This window comes from Oryctolagus cuniculus, chromosome 3 (genome assembly GCF_964237555.1).
Source record: "Oryctolagus cuniculus chromosome 3, mOryCun1.1, whole genome shotgun sequence".
NCBI lineage: Eukaryota > Metazoa > Chordata > Mammalia > Lagomorpha > Leporidae > Oryctolagus > Oryctolagus cuniculus.
In genome coordinates, this window is record NC_091434.1 from 159,503,681 (window position 1) to 159,521,182 (window position 17,502).

At 37.5% G+C, this 17,502-nt stretch overlaps 1 long non-coding RNA gene across 2 annotated transcripts in view; it reads right to left on the minus strand.

Moving 5' to 3' along the window:
- Nucleotides 1-17,502, minus strand: part of LOC138849056 (uncharacterized) — a 108,865-nt gene that overhangs the window by 15,938 nt on the left and 75,425 nt on the right. For both annotated transcript variants that reach the window (XR_011387435.1, XR_011387434.1), the window contains exons 7-10: nt 16,320-16,434; nt 15,289-15,435; nt 13,684-13,851; nt 7,590-7,756 (exon numbers count right to left, since the gene is read on the minus strand). This is a non-coding gene — a long non-coding RNA (uncharacterized lncRNA). The remainder of the gene's footprint in view (nt 1-7,589; nt 7,757-13,683; nt 13,852-15,288; nt 15,436-16,319; nt 16,435-17,502) is intronic.

Sequence of the window (17,502 nt, forward strand, 5' to 3'; positions counted from 1 at the left end):
AGTAGATATTCTGTTTATGCACTACCTCACCATGACATTTCCCCATTCTTCTCTGTCATGCTTTGTCCCTAAAACCTAAAGCCTTGGGCTCCCTGAATGGCTATACTCAGTCAAGTAGGCACCTTGGTGAGCGTAAGGGAGATCAGGGTGTTTTTCCTGACTCCCTCTCTTTCAGCAGAGTCTCTAGGGTCACACTATTATGCCTCTAACATGAACCCTTCAATTCTGGGGATGTATTGGCTTCCCACAGTTCCTCATTGCTGACTGACTCAGGATCCCCAGCTTGTTCACTTATGTGATGTAAGAGTTCCTTCATCAGCATATCTTCATTTAAGTCATTTAAAGACCCACAGGTTGATTCACTGGAATGTTTCAGTTTCCACAGAGCAGAATTCTTTCATGTTTTTCTAGGGAAGGGGAAAGCACAAGCCTGGATGTGAATGTTCACAGGCCAGGATCACTTGGATGGAGTCCAAGTTTCCACTTGCGATCTTTAGCATTATTTTACTGCATTCACTCTATCCTGTCTGCTGATATCCCTGGTGTTTTTTCAGATTTATTCTCCACGAACTAAAATCCAGTTTCTTGATGAGCTTGGGCAACAGGGGTTGGAGGAAAAGATAATTGAGTCTAATTATTTCTTAGTGAGGCTTTTAATCAAATCTTTCTGCTCTCAGATCCATGCCTCATTCCAACCTTCTGCAGGATGGGTGCCTGTAAGTCCCAAACTTTCCCAAGTGGCATGACATTCCCTCTTTATGATTCTTACTTTCTCTGATCTGCTTGTTCCCTATTTTCATTTTCCATCTTTAAAAAAACTTTTGACATAACAAATTTATTGTTTCACTACCAGTTCTCTTTGTCCTGAGGAATTTAGGCCAATTTTCTTCCAACTTTACTTTTATTTTAGTGGGATTCATGGTGTCATAAAAGATAAGCCTATTTATATTTCACCACAAAACTGGGAATTTCCCTTATTAGCTTTTCATAAGTGTAGATCCTGGCACTGAAAGCATTAATTCTTTTTTTAAAAGATTTATTTAGTTATTTGAAAGTCAGAGTTACAGAGAGAGGAGAGGCAGAGAGAGAGAGAGAGAGAGAGAGAGAGAGAGAGGTCTTCCATCAGATGGTTCACTCCCCAATTGGCCGCAATGGCCGGAGCTGTGCCAATCCGAAGCCAGGAGCCAGGAGCTTCTTCCTGGTCTCCCAGGTGGGTGCAAGGGCCTGAAGACTTGGGCCATCTTCTACTGCTTTCCCAGGCCACAGCAGAGAGCTGGATCGGAAGTGGAGCAGCCGGGACTAGAACCGGCGACCATATGGGATGCTTGTGCTCAGGCTAGGGCATTAACCCGTTGTGCCACAGCACCATCCCCTGAAAGCATTAATTCTTTCTGAGAGGAAAAAGGTGAGGTAAAGAGGTAAAAAGTAACCCAAAGGGCAGAGCTGAGAGAAAGGAACCAGGGCAGCAGAGAAAGAAAGGTAAAATAAGGACATGTGTAACGTTTGACAAGTATTTTATACGATACAACCTCTTCTTCATGTTTTTCCCAACTCTTCTGTGCAAAAACAGTATAAAAATTACTTATTTTACTTTCTCGCAAAGGCAGGGTTTAAAAGAAAAGTGTTGAATCCCATTGTGAGTCAATGGTACACATAAAGAAAAGCAATATTTAGGTTCTGCTGCATTTAATTCACCTTTCTTCCACTCAACAAATATTGAATACTGCTTACTTAGGTATCATACTAAATATTATGGAATATAAATCTCTGATTTCAGTAAGTTTACAGTGTGGTTGGAGACATTGAGATGTGCATTGTTATTATGGAAAATGCTGCAGCACAGTAATAAACAGATGATTTGGTGCATGACAAACAAATCAGACTCAATCCATGGAGACACTATTTTCCAGACAAAGAAGTTAGAATATAAGAATTAATATGTAATTAATATTTATAGTATATTTGAAAATTGCTAAGAGGTTAGATCTTAAATATTATTACCACACACACACACACACACACACAGTGAGAAAACTATCTGAAGTGAAAAGCATGATTGTGATTATTATTTCACAGTGTATATGCAAATCAAACGATCATGTTGTATGTCTGAAGTCTATACAGTTTTAATTTGTCAATTATACATCAACAAAGCCAGAGGGAAAAAACTCATTGAAGAGCATGTAAATTTTATACAAAAAAGATGTTATCAATATTTTTATTAATTCAGTCAGTAAATACAAATTTAATCCCTAAAAAGAATTAAGAGAAGAATATGGTAGGAAAGAAGTTCTAGACAGTGTCAAGGTATGTGCAGGAACAGTTAACCTGAAACTGAGTGACATATTTAGGGTCAGGCTAGTCATTCAGCATAGGGGCAAATGGGAAATCCTGCAAGATGAGCCTGAGCAGACTGTGAAGAGACTGTTGCATTGTGGCTTTTTACCCTGTAACCATAGACACATTTTCAAGAATTCCAAGATGAACTAAGATATAAGCGGATCCAAATTATTTGAAGACCATTTGGGAGCAATGTAGAGGATAATGAAGTGAAATAAGATAGAAAACAGAGTGGCTAGAGGGAAAATGGTTGTGGTCTAGGCACAAAGGGAACCATGTTGAAGAGGCTCTACCAGTAGCAGGAAGCTGGAGATACAGGAGAGAACATGGAGGCTGTTTTGGAGGTTTTGTTGTGAACCACAGCATCTGGCCATTGATCATTTGGATGCAGAGGGAGACAGAATTACAAACACACGAAAAAGAGATCTAAGATTACCCTTGGCTTTCTGGCTTGGACAACTGATTTCAATGAACTCAAAGTTATGTGTGTTTCTAATACTTCACCAATGTCCACAACTTGGAGAGTCCCCCCCAAAATTATGAACTCCAGGGAAAAATGTCATAAATACAATCCTTGTATCAGAACTGATGCTGCCACTGATGTTAATGCTGTGTACATTTGAAGGGGTACAGGGAGATTACACTGGGTCAGTTCCTCAACATCCTTGGAAACACAATCTGCTGGTTGGCTCAGAGCCCTATGTGGAAGCACACTTAGCAGGAGTAGGACATGTTATCAAAAGTGTGGCCTTGTAATTGTTTATAAAATGTAACTGAATGGGCCGGCACCACGGCTCAATAGGCTAATCCTCCACCTGCAGTGCCGGCACCCTGGGTTCTAGTCCCAGTTGGGGAATTGGGGTGCCGGATTCTGTCCTGGTTGCTCCTCTTCCAGTCCAGCTCTCTGCTGTGACCCGGGAATGCAGTGGAGGATGGCCCAGGTCCTTGGGCACTGAACCTGCATGGGAGACCAGGAGGAAGCACCTGGCTCCTGGCTTCGGATTGGCGCAGAGCGCCGGCCGCAACACGCTGGCAGTAGCAGCCACTTGGGGGGTGAACCAACGGAAAAGGAAGACCTTTCTCTCTGTCTCTCTCTCTCTCACTATCTAACTCTGCCTGTAAAAAAAAAAAGAGAAGAAAGAAAGAAAGAAAGAAAGAAAGAAAGAAAGAAAGAAAGAAAGAAAGAAAGAAAGAAAAAATAGAGACTTGAAATAGAACTGTGGTTGATAGGGACTTGGGTGGCAGAGGGATGAGGAATTATTGCTAATGAGTAGAAGTTTCTGTTTGGGTGAAGAAAATATTTTGGAATTCAATGGTGACTGTAGTTTCACAACCTTGTGGATGTATTAATATCCAAAAGGGTAAATGTTATGGTATGAGAGAAATATACAGGTCTTCAAACAGTTCATGGAAAATTCATACTACAAAAAAATGCACGCATTTCAAAAATTTTTGTACAAAATAGACTTTTCCACAAACTTTTTGAGGTATTCTTAAATCTATCCTAATTTAAAAAAAAAGAAGAAGAAATATAGATATAAGGCCTAGGGCCCAGGTGCCCCCAAATAGATCATGGTAGGCAGACAGATCTTGTCCCAGGACTTTGGATCATAGCAATATCCAGGGAGCTGGACTCTGTTCCTCTCACTAGAGACCTTCTGTCTTGGCCTGTATAGGCTTTATTTATGATAGTGGCCTTTATCACACTTCTGATCATTTATAGCTTCTCCTATTCTTAGAAGCAGCTCATTACCCAAGGACCAACATGAGTAACATTTGCACCAAAATAAACTTCTTTTAATTTCATTCTCCACAAACTTTTTTGAAGTACTTGTATGTATGTGTATATATACATATATTAACCAGGAATTACAATATCCATCTCTTTCATCTTTTTTGTCTGAAATCTAATAGACTTTTTTATTATGTTAGGAAGAAAAATGATATATGTTATTTCAGTAACACTGAAATGAATTATTTTCCTTACCAAAAATTAGATATCATATGGCTTTGGCTAGCATTATGCAATGAAAATATCAGGGGTTCAAAGTCAGTAAGATATGAGGTCTACCACTAGTAGCTTATAATCTTAGACAACTTGTTTGGAGGACAAACCTTTGGTTATTTAGCCCCAAAGTGGAGATAAAATGGCTTAAAGGCAATAAAACATGTGGTGTCTAAGCAGTGCTTGGCAGGATATATTCAATGACCATTTATTCCATTCCCTATTACAATAAATGAGCATATAGTTCTCTGGGAGTTTTTTGTTTGTTTTTTTTCCTGCTCTCTCTCTCTCTCTCATGCTCTCTCTTTTCTTAAAATAATCTGGAATGTCTGAGTGTTCTGACTGAAAGAAGGTACCAAAATGTAAGATTCTATAAGATTCTTTGAATGAACAACTTAATATGTTATCCTTCTTAGTATTTTTTGTTTGTTTGTTCTACTTAATACTTTTGGTTGAATACTATAATCAATACACAATTATTCTTAAGTGCTGAAACTTAACTGAAAAGTGATCGCTGTTAAATATAAGAGTGGGAATAAGAGAGGGAAGAGATGTGCAATTCGGGACATGCTCAAGCTGACTTACCTCAAACAGTAGAGTTAGAAACATACCAGGGGATTCCAATTCAATCCCATCAAAGTGGCATGTACCAATGCCATCTCACTAGTCCCAGTGATCAATTTCTGTTCACAACTGATCATAATGATAGGACTAAGAACCAAAGGGATCACATAAACAAGAATAGTGTCTGCAAATACTAGCTGATAGAATAAAAAAGGGAGAGAACGATCCAACATGGGAAGCGAGATACACAGCAGACCCATAGAATGGCAGATGTCCTAAACAGCACTCTGGCCTCAGAATCAGCCTTTAAGGCATGCGGATCTGGCTGAAATGCCCATGAGAGTATTTCAGGCATGGAAAGCCAAGACACTCTGGAAAAAAAAAGAAAAAAACCTAAATGAAAGATCTCCACGAGTGAGATCTCAGTGGAAAGAACAGGTCATCAAAGAAGGAGGTGCCTTTCTCTAAAGGGAGGAGAGAACTTCCACTTTGACCATGGCCTTGTCTAAAAATGATCAGAGTCGGTGAACTCAGGGGGCTTCCATAGCCTTGGCAGCTCATGACAAGAGCCTAGGGTGATTACTGATGCCATAAACAAGAGTGTCAATTTGTTAAGTCAACAACAAGAGTCACTGTGCACTTACTCCTCATGTAGGATCTTTGTCCTTAGTGTGCTGTACATTGATATTTAATGCTATAACTAGTCAAACAGTATTTTTCACTTTATGTTTCTGTGTGGGAGCAAACTGTTGAAATCTTTACTTAATATATACTAAATGGATCTTCTGCATATAAAGAGAATTGCAAATGAATCTTGATGTGAATGGAAGGGGAGAGGGAGTGGGAAAGGGGAGGGTTGCGGGTGGGAGGGACGTTATGGGAGGGAAGCCATTGTAGTCCATAAGCTGTACTTTGGAAATTTATATTCATTAAATAAAAGTTAAAAAGATTCTTTGAATGTCTTCTTTTTAAAAAATCTACTGCATTTGAATTTTTATTTGTTTCTGTGAATCATGTTAGCATAAAATGAGGGAAGATTCTGGAAGCTCAGTAATTTTCCATTGCTCAGGCATAATAATGCCACTGATGGACCTCTCTGGCTCTTTCATCAGCACTTTCATCCTAGCCCTGTTCAGTTAGCATATCATTTGCATGTTGGCAAGACAGTCACTTTAATATGCAGTAATAAAAAATAAAGAGAACCCAAACAAGAAAGTAGAGCACCTTTTTAATAACTGATGCACTAAATGAGGAACAGTTTTCTTTCATGATGGTATATTACTTGACCTTCTGCAGAGATAAGTTCATTGAATTTAATTTTGAAGAACTGATTACATTTTTTTTTCTAGTCAGAGATGGTTTGATTTGACTGAAGTCTGGTTAGGATGCAAACAGGCTATTAAAATGTTTTTTTAAGCTTCTTTTTCCTAAAGAGCAGTCCATTAATTGCTTGTGAATATTCATCCCTCAAACCTCCTACTCTATTAGGTCTAAATCAGAGTTGTAAGATTATGATGTTTTTATTGATGTAATTAATAATAAATGTTACTTGTTAACTTGGTTATCACCAAATTGGACACTTGACAAATGTACTTAGGGCCTTGCCCCAGTGAATTTAATATTGATATAAGGCAGCATATCGACCTCCAAAGATGAAATCTAGCACATTACTGTGAAAATAGGAAAAAAAGGCAAGGAAAGCATTTTTTACTGAGTTTTTTTTTTTTACTGAGTTTTGAAAAGCAAAAAGTAATGATTTTTAAAACTAATTCTTTTTAGGTCTCCCTGAACACCACATTCAAACAATGTAAGACATCTGTTCAATATATAACATCAATTCAAATGTTAAAAGATAGTTTAAAATACCAGGCACAAGAGGAACAATACAGAGACCAATAATATGCAACACGCAGAGGTTAGATCATGAAAAATAAATAAATAACCTACCATTTAGCTCCATATTTCATGCTACTACCAAGACCATCTGACTCCTGTATGATCAAAAAGTCTTGGGAATAACAGCAATGAAAACCTGCCTTACTGTGATTCTGCAAATTGTAACCTAAAAAATTCAGGTGTGTACCAACTGATCTCAGTTGTGAAATGTCAAAGGGAACTAGATTCACAAACATAGAATAAGGACCCAAAAAAAGATTCTAAATCAGACTACCTTCATTTAGAATTTCTCTCTGGGCTGAATTGATGTTTACGCTTATATTATTTAAAATTTTTAAAAAATCAGGATAATGCAAGGATTTTTTTTATTTAAAGAAACAGATTATTTTCTAGGTTTAAATAATAACCTTTCCTCTGCTAGTCCCTCACCTATATAAACAGAGTGGGAATGGCCGGGGTATGAGGGGCATTGAAATTGGCAGACACTTGCATCAGCTTGACCAGACATTATTAGTGGAGAGCTAAAGAAACTGATCTCTAAAAAGCCAGGTTTTTTTTTTTTTTTTTCAGATAAGTGACTGAAGCTGAGAGGTTGTTACTTGTTCAAAATCCCACAGCTGCTTAATTGTAGAGCTTAGAATCAATTCCCAGTCTTTTGCTTCTCAAGCCCACATTTATCCCACTAGGCCACCTTCAGAAAGAGAACAAAAGATCCTCCTATGGTATCAATCACCTTGCCCTCCTATAACAAGCAAATTGCAAGCAGGTGGCTCAGGGCTCCTACCTGGGCTCTTCTTGGTGCTCCTGTGCTGAGGCTTTGCTTTTCTCTTCTGGGGATCCTTCAGAATCTAGTGTAAGCCAGGGTCATTCATGATAGCTACAAATGAAGACTCCCCATCTTTCTCACATTTAAATCTCTCCTGGTACATACACCTAGCATTGTGTTATGCACTATGTGGAGATTCAAAAAAATAAAATACAATCCTTGTTAAAATACTGTAGGTTGATTAAAAGACAAACGCAGGATAATTCTTACTTTTATGCCCCCTAAATAAGCATAAAGAACTGAATTCTTTACTACCTTAGACTGAGTTAAAATTCAGGATTGTCTATAAGCAGCCATTTGGAAACACATAAAACTGAGGAGCTACCTTATATTTGTGTTTAGTAATGCTGCTTTTGCCAAGTCAATGGAAGGACTAAGGTAGAGGAGATACCATCAACACAAAACCTCTAAAATATGTGACCACAAGACTTAAGAGAATTAAAAACAGAATTATAGATCATGAAAAAAAAAAAAGAACTGCTGCTTGGGATACCCAAATCCTTTATCAGAGTGCCCAGTTCGAATCTTGGTTAATCTTCACTTCCAATCCAGCTCTCCACTAATGCATCTTGGAGGCAACAGATAATAATCCATGAACTTGGGTTCCTGCCACTCATGGGGAAGACTTGGATGGAGCTTGGCATCCACCTGGCCTAAACTTGGCTGTTGTAGGAATTTGGAGAATGACTCTTTCAAATAATTAAATACAAGAAATAAATACAAGAAAAATTCAGGCAACTGTATGGAGTAGTAAAAAAGACATTTTCAGTCAAGATGACCTTCAGAGGTTCTACATATTAAGTCACATAGGTAAGAGTCATTTCAAAAATGCAGAGAGATGATTATCTTGTTAATCTTCCTTTCTGCCTAAACTATCCTCTTGGTCAGCTATGGTATCCAGCTGCCCAAATTCTCCCTCAACTTTGCAAGACAATTTGGGCTCAGCATTTTTAGTTTTCTTTGCTTTCCCTCCAGAACATATCCCCACCTCAGTACTCCAGTGTCTCAGAAAAAATACAAAGTTAAGTGCCTACTCTTCCAGATCAAAATTGTGCCTTAATGGTTGTACGGGTTTGTTGTTAATGGCAGTATTAGACATAGTGTAGGCTATACCAATATTTTTAAGTTCACAAATTTATTTCCAAAGTGCTTATTGTGTATTCTGACTGAGATCATATCATCGTGTTACGGGAAAATGGTGGCAGAGAAATTATTTTTACCTCAGTTCTTTGTCTCACATGGAAGAAGAATTTCCAAGGGGACAGCAAAGAGATTTAAAAGAATTTATTAAATCAAGGACCTCCAGCAGGTGTTGCATGAAAGGGGGCTTCCAAGAGAGGAAATGACCCAAAGGGGCTAGTGGTAGTGGGATTTTTAAGCACAATTTTGAAGGAAAAAAAAACTTGACCATGTGATTGGCATTCAGTTGCCAGGTGGGGACAAAAACCCATCAAAAGGCCTGATTTACAATTTTCCATCCTGTCTGGCTTGTCTGGGTGGGATAGGTAACTTGTTTTCACAATAAGCTGTGAGCTCAGGAAGAGCTCCCTTGCTATTTTCATGATAAATTTGGAGATTCCGAAAGGAGGAGGCAGCCTGTTTATTCTTGCTAAAGATAATATTTTGGGGAAGGAAGAAAATATTTTACATCCAAAATTCCATTGAGACCACCCTGACTACCAACTAACCATCTGACTACTTACAACAGGACAATGGTTTCCAAAATTAGTTTTCTCAGGAAATTTATTAAACCAAAAGACAATAAAATCAATATATTTGACAATTAATTTGACTTTCATCACATTAGGTTTTTTAGTTTAAAAAGTTCAAAGAAAAAATAAGAGAATCTTGTTTAGCTGAAAACAATTCATTTTCAACAATTCAAGTGCTTTAGTATATGGCCTATGACTCAATCTGCCTAATTATAAAGAAATTTACTTCGGTTTTCCCTTCAAATTTTCAAAGAATTTTACAACTGCTAACCCTTGGTAAATATTGAGACCTGAGATTTCAATGTATTGAGATTCCAGTATACTTGCATGCTTATAAAATAGATGAACAGAATCTTGTAGATACATACTAGTTTGCAAAAAACAAACAAACAACAACAACAACAACAACAAAAAGAAGACTAAACTAGAATTCCCATTTAAATTGTATCCATCAAAATTTCACCAAAGGCTTGAGGCCCAAAGTGAAATTATTAAACAGTTTGCCTGTATAACCAATTTCAGTTCACATCCATAAACCTGCATAAGGTTCTCAGATCATACATGAGGTATATTTGTGGACATTGGTGAAAAACCAAAGCTAACTATAATCAACATGAACATGATTGTATCTGACATTTGCTTAAGAAATAACTCTCCAAAGGAAAAAAAAAATTGAACAGGTTGCTCAGACAACTGTATTTCCCAAGTCTAAATAAGTGACTTTTTGTGTTTTATTAAATAAAGCATTGTGACACACTCATGTAATTAGTAAGAGCTATACTCTTAGAAAATGCTATGTCTTTTATGAGACTATACAGTACCATAGCACTAAAGTCTATGGTAACTGATAAGTCATTCTAAATACTAAAATTCAATAACAAAAATTCACCAGTGTGTCTTCAGTGCTGTCCTAGGGACTGGCTAATTCTCAGTCGGAAATGAAGTGCCAGAGAGGCGATGGAAGATAATACTATTCAATGATTTGAACTTATTATTTTAATTGTCCCAGGAGAATGTCTGACTTCCAACTTCATGACTTACAAATTTATGGTTACAAATGTCCATATATATAAAATGTATATATGATTTTTTAAAGAGTGATAGAGAGAGGGAGAAACAAAGACACAGAGAGAGATCTTCCATCAACTGGTTCACTTCCCAAATGGTTGCAAATGACAAAGTCTAGACCAGGCCCAAGTCAATAGCCTGGAATTCCGTCTAGATCTCCCATGTGAGTGGCAGGGGCCCAAGTAGTTGGGCCATCTTATGCTGCTTTCCCAGGTGCATTATCAGGGAACTGGATCATAAGTTGAGCAGCTGGGAGTCAAACCAGTGCTCTTATGGGACGCCAACATTACAGGTGGTAGCTTTACCCACTGTGCCAGAAGCCAGCCCCCAAGTATCCTAATAATGATTTAATTTTGTAAGGAAACTTTCCTGTAGGAAGCACTATTTATTGAGCAACTCGAGTGGGATTCCACTTGACTTCTTGGCTATTTTTATTATAAATTAGTGAATTGGCAATCTTGCACGATACCTCTTGCAGGATGACTCAGTCTCCCAGAACTGCTTATCCCTGGCCATGATGAGGAAATTGGGTTTATATTTGTCCATTGGAGGTGATGTGGTTACTCCACACAGTAGCAGACATTGTGTGAGTTTGACTTTGAAAAGCAGCTCTGTTTTTCTCTTGGGCAATTTCTTCATTATTTCAGCAAGTGTTAAAGTTTTAGATGAAACATCATTATTTTCACTTTTTCACATGCATGTTCAAGGTTAATTTCTTTTGCCTTAATTTGGCATCACTTTAGAAAGGATGTAAGGGACATGAGCATGCTAGAAATTTTGGTATCCTCAGGGAATCCTAGAATGAATCTGCCATGAATTCCAAGGGACAACTGTATTTACATTGATGCTTTAAGAAAACAAGTTTGTAGTCCACTTAATCTGCATATGTACCATGCAGTATTTTAGAAGAGGAAGTGGGCTTAAGTCCATCAGCAAATGAAAGTGAGTAACTCCAAATCATGAGGACCTCCATGTCTGCAATAATAAGGATCCTCTATGGGTTGAAGAGATGTCAGTAGTCACAACATAAATATTTGAGACATTTGGGACAGTAATGCCCAGGCCAGGCCTCCTTAGAACATACTCAAATTTTAACCTGCTTCCAACACAACTACCGAAACCTACAGGTAAAGTCTTTTTGAAAATTGTAGAATCTTGGAGTCATATGGTATTTTGGTGGTTAGCTAAGCCAAATGCTTAACATTTCCCACAAAAAATACTTGTACCTTTGCCAGAAATTTTAGAATTTGCTTTCCATCACACCATCTCATAGAAATAATCTCAGATTTTCCAAGTATCTGTCTAGAGTTTTCTATAGCCCTACCATCATTCCTATTTTAATTTGCACTGAGGAACAACTTCCTTGGCTTTCAGTCCTCTCTATGCCTCCATACTTTAGAAGCATTGTATTGACTAGATGCAAATAATTACTTAATGCTGATCTAATTAACGTCAAATTGACTAGAATTGGCCCTAAACTTTTTCTTCAACATCAGCCCAATATGAGCAATGGAATATGTTCAAATTGACATAATTTGGGAGACCAGGGTACCTACTTGGAGTAGGAGAAAAGGAAGAATCACTCTGATAAGCATAAAGTTTTAACTCCTAGAAAAAGGAGGAAATGAACTAAATCATCCTAGCTAACAAGATAAAATAATCACCTACAGAAAATATAGTTGGAGACCAGGTTAACATGTGCTCTGTCTTTACTCCTACATTAAACAAATTCTGAAAACTTGCCACCTTGGGACAAACTGAACGTGTGCTTCTTCATTTTGAAGGGCAAAAAACTATATCCAAAGAATCTGTTTTTCCACAAGTAAACATTTAAAACGACTCACCTAATATGTGTCCCACTGCATGTGAAAATAACTCAGGAGGAATACTAGTCTTCAAAAATTTTCTTTAATCTATTTTAAATGAATTAAGTGCAGGATGTCTTTTAAACGGTATTATGGGCTTGTAGTTTAGCTTGGAAAATGTGTTTGTTTACTGTCTCTGCTTCCACAAATCCAATTTAATTAACCCATTCCATTAATCAAAAATATAGCAGGAAAGTGGAAGAGTGAGCAGATGGCTCAGGGTAATTTACTTTCAGAGACAACTCAGTATGTAGTATTGCGCAGGGTGTCAGTAGGGTCATCTGAAATAAAAAGCAATATGTTTGTCTCAGGGTAAACTCATGTCTAAAGTTAAATGGTGCTACGCAGCCTTGAAGTAACTACTGAGATCTCAGGACCCACCCTGGAATGAATGTACAACTTTTCTTGATCTCTCTTTCTCTCTCTCATTCATTAATTCATTCAAAAATATATGCCAAGTAGGTGATAAGGACACAAAGTAGGGGCCGCATTGTGGTGCAACTGATTGGGCTGCTGCCTGCAATGCCAACATCCCACACCAAGTGCCAGTTTGAGACCTGGGTGCTCTCCTTGGACCCTGCTCCTTGATAGTATGCATGGAAGGACAGCATAGGATGACCCAAGTTCTTGGACCCCTGCCTCCTGTATCAGAGACCTGGATGGAGTTTCAGGCTCCTGGCTTCCACCTGGCTCAGCCCTGGCCATTGTGAAGATTTGGGGAGTGAACCAGTGAACGGAAGAACTCATTCTCTTGTCTCTCCCTCTCTCTCTGTCACTGTCTTTCAAATGAATAAAATAAATCTAACAAAAAAACCATAAAGTCAAATGGAATAAAGTCCTTCCTTCAAAGGTCATAGGTTACTATCAAGGGCTCTTATCTAGACTCAACACACGTGTGTTACAGAAAGCAGATTCTGTTCTAATTGGTCAATACCTGTGCCCACTGGGTTTTTAAATGTATTGGATACTTTTTTCTTCCTTCCTGTTACAAGTGTAAATTCTAGGGACATGGGAGAACTTAAAAACATGGCATTAAGTGAGCTTTACTAGAGGCAATTACAAGGTTTTTTGGGAGAATCCAGGAAGGAGCAGTGAACTTCACAGATAGCCATTAACAGAGTAATCCTGGAGCTGAGCTGCAAAGAATGAGTTTGGAGGACAAAAGTAAGGGTAGAGAAAGGGACTTGCACGGGTAGGCAGGAGCTGGAAAAGTCTAGGCATTGCCAGAATTAACGGGGCATGATCTTTCTTACTGAATAATATTTGGAAGAATTGCATGATGTTACAGCAATTTCACTTAAATGTTTTTAAAATGGTTAGATTACCTTTTTATATTTTTCCAAAATAGTCAAGGATATCTAAGAGTGTAATTTAAATCACTGAAAAGGTAAGAAAGTCAAAACTAACCAGAGATTAGAAAATTCTATAGCTCCAAAAATATGTAGAGATCATTTTAGATGGGCTCCTCCTTGGTCCTGGATGAGGGCTGTCACTGTTGGCTGAATCCTAGGCTGTTGAAGCTCAGACAACTGCAGGAGGACATCTTTTGGCTGCCTGCCATTCTCTGAACTGGAGCTGATAAACCATTAAAGTACAATAATAGTGGTAAATTATTCTGTCTTGTTCCAAGTGATTTTAATATTATTTGGAGTGTTCTCAAATGCTTCTGAATTAAGAGAATGATTGCAACTCTAAATTTCAAGAACGTGAGAAAATTTTAAATGATCCTATTATTTTAAGTTGCTGAGAGGCTGTCAACCTTAGGAAATGTTATTTTACAAATCTTTGCATATTTCAAGGCCTACATAGATTTTTGAAATATCCCTAGAGCCCTAAATTCTTAAAAGAATATGGACTCTTGCTTAAATGTATGTTTATATATCCAACGGCAGAGAATGTTGCATTTTAGCTTGTTGGTTGAATATGCCTTAACAGTAAACAACTTAGAGCTTACGAATGATACCAGATGGGGAGCCCGAAGTACCAGCAATTGTGGTGTTCTGACTGGCCAAGCAGTGAGATGGAGACTTGAGCAATGCACTACCCCTCAACCTAGACTCCAGAAGCTGTTCTAAGAATCAGAGAGAATTTCTAACATTTAACGGTTGACTGCACTCTACTAACGTTATCACATTTCTCCACATGGTTTAGCTAACCTGTCCCAGATCATAGCAGACCGGTAAGGAAATTATCCTGTTTGTCATCCAAAGAGAGCAATTTTAACCTTCTCTCACTTCCAAAGTAATCCGTAAGGTTTTTTCCAACTAGCTGGAATTTCTGATCTATTCAAGTGCTGCTATGACCACTTCCCTCACTCTTCCTTCTCTTCCTTATGAAGAAAAATAATTTGCTAACATTATTGTATTCTTGAGGATGATTGATGAGGTAGTCCTCAGTTTCCCTAAATAATCCTCTATTCTTTTCCTGCAGGTCTCACTTTCTAATATTCACTTATTTTTTATGTTTGGGCCTTTGTTAGACAATCAATTGACATTTGCAATCATGAGACAATGATGAAAAAGATGAATTTTTATGGTACTTTAGAGAATTTTCATATTTATACCTGTAAGTTACAAAAAGACCAAACTAGAAAATTCAGTAAATTAAATAAATTAGTTAACAAATAAGCTACTAATGAAATTTTTAAAAATGAAGAAATGTTAATTAAAGCTCACCAATATTCCTTACACCTCCAATGTGTTACTCTGATATATATATCATTGCATATATAAATATATATATAATTTCATATATAAATATATATCACTTCATATATATATATATGAAATGGACAGTGTCAGTGCCACCTGGGATTATGGTTTCTAGAAATTTACTCCTGAGGTTTTTGCTGAGCACATGCAGTTTGTATGAAAGTCAGAGAACTTACAACAACATGGAACAGCAATTTTCTCAAGAGCTACTTGAAAGGCCACATAACACCCACAACAATTTCCCCACTGCCTGCCAAAGTTCTACTTTCCCAGTCTGTAGATATTAGAATATGAATCTCACAAGTAGTTGGACTTCAGGGATGCAGAGAGTGGTGCTGATGAGATCCACAATCTCACTGAGTTTTGCCACCAGAATCAGAGGCCGAGAGAATGTCCCCAGAGTTTTCTAAGAGTCTTGATATCCAGGAGAACTGATGAGTGGAAGCACCTGTGGTGAGACAGTGTTGAATGAACTGCTGGATCAGTGACTTTTACACAGGGAGTCTGTGTCAAAATTGTCAAAACGTTGGAGCAGCAGGTACAGCCAATCAAGGAAAAAGAATGTAGCCAACTTTGACAGTGCCCTTTTTTCTCACTCCATCACAAAATAGAACAAAACTCTAGCTCTCTCTCATTTTGCCCCCAAATAATCCTATTTTTGAATTCTGTTTCCCAAGACCCCTCATACATAATCTGCAGCTCTGCTTTATATGTCGCATCTGCAGAAAACCACTTATATGTTAGTTCCTGGAAAAGTGTCTATTTCAGCTCTACATATTTAACATAGTTTGATTTGAGTGTGAATTATGCATCTACTGGCCCATGAAGACAAGCTAGGAACACCAAGGGCTATGTGCAGTTCTCCTCACTTGTCCTTGTTCCCTTATCTCAGTCCAGTTTTCCTTTTATCTTGATTGTTACTTTCAATTTCATTTTAAATTTCAATTTTGCCACTATAGTCTTGGTATTTGTTACCAGCCTTTATGACTCCTGGCAATTAGCTCTACTTAAATTTCCCTATTGATTCTCCATGTCCATTTACCCTGGTGGGCAGAAATGAGACCTTTGTGCTTAAACCACCAAATCCAAATATCCATCTAGATTTAACCTTCATATAGAGATTTTCATACCTACAGAAAAATGCTGACTTGTGAAGCCCATTATAATAATATTATAATACAATATAATATGATAATATAATTTAATATAGTAATATTGGATATTCTAATACAATCAAAATGTTAGAAACAAAATACTGTCACCAGTCATCCAATTATTATTCTTAATCTGAAAAAGCACACAGGATACTGACAATATAAGAGTTAAACTAACCGATGACAGGTAGGCTCAAGGCTGTCACTGGTGTTTGTTGAGATTCAGGTCTCTCAACAGACAGGTCTGTCCACAGCAGTGTTTTCAAATGCTGTGGTGGAATTGGCTTCAATGACTGGAAGATAATATTGAATTAATGAACATAAACCAGGAATGCAATGCATTGACCACTCTAGCAAAATAAAGAATTGCCCCAAATCTCACAGAACTGTGAGCCCAACACTAACATAGGTAAAAACCTCATTTAGTAATTATGAAGGTCTAAATTCAATTTCCTTATGACAATTTCCTTTCAAAATACACATACAGTATTTCCTAAACAAGTTTAACCACGCCAAATTTTCCATGAATGCAACTATTATACAAACTAAGGGAGTTATTTTACAATGGTCAGGGCTGAGCCAGATACAAGCCAGGAGCCAGGAGAGTCTTCTGGTTTCCCATGTAGGTGGCAAGATCCCAAATACTTGGGCTACCTTCTGCTGCTTTCCCAGGCACATTAGTCTGGAGCTGAATAGAAAGTGGAACAGCCAGGACTTGAATCTGAGACCATATGGGAGGCCAGCATCACAGGCAGCAGCTTATCCTACTGCACCACAACACCAGCTCCAATAATTTTTTCTAATCAGATTCATTAAAATGCTTCTGTACTCCTAAAGATAAGCCATTTAGTATAACTAAATGAACACAAATTTTAATCGCCTCATAAATACTTTCCCGAAAATAAGAACTAGGAGAACTAGAAGAGTTTTGTTATATTTTTTCCTTTATATATAAGTAGAGAAGACTCTTCCCAAACCACTAGATTAATCTCACATTTCTTCTCTTTATTATAATTATTTTCTGAGCTAGGAGGAATGTTTCAATTTATAATGAACATTTAAAATCCAGTCTTATACTAATGTTTTACCAAGTATGAATAGATTTGCCAATTAAAACTCAATACAATCATTATCTGGAAGTAGCTTTTGGAATAATCATTAATTAAATAAATTAGTTATTCTATTTTCATGAAGAGGAGAAAAACGTTTTCCAAGGGAAATGTTTTTAATTAAAAGATTTGTTCTCCAAGCTGTGAGACATTAGCATTCTATCTTGCCTCTGCTCTAAAGCTCGACATCATTCTTAACACTGAGAGAAGGAAATTATGACTAGCACTCAACAATAGGAATACTGCCTAGAA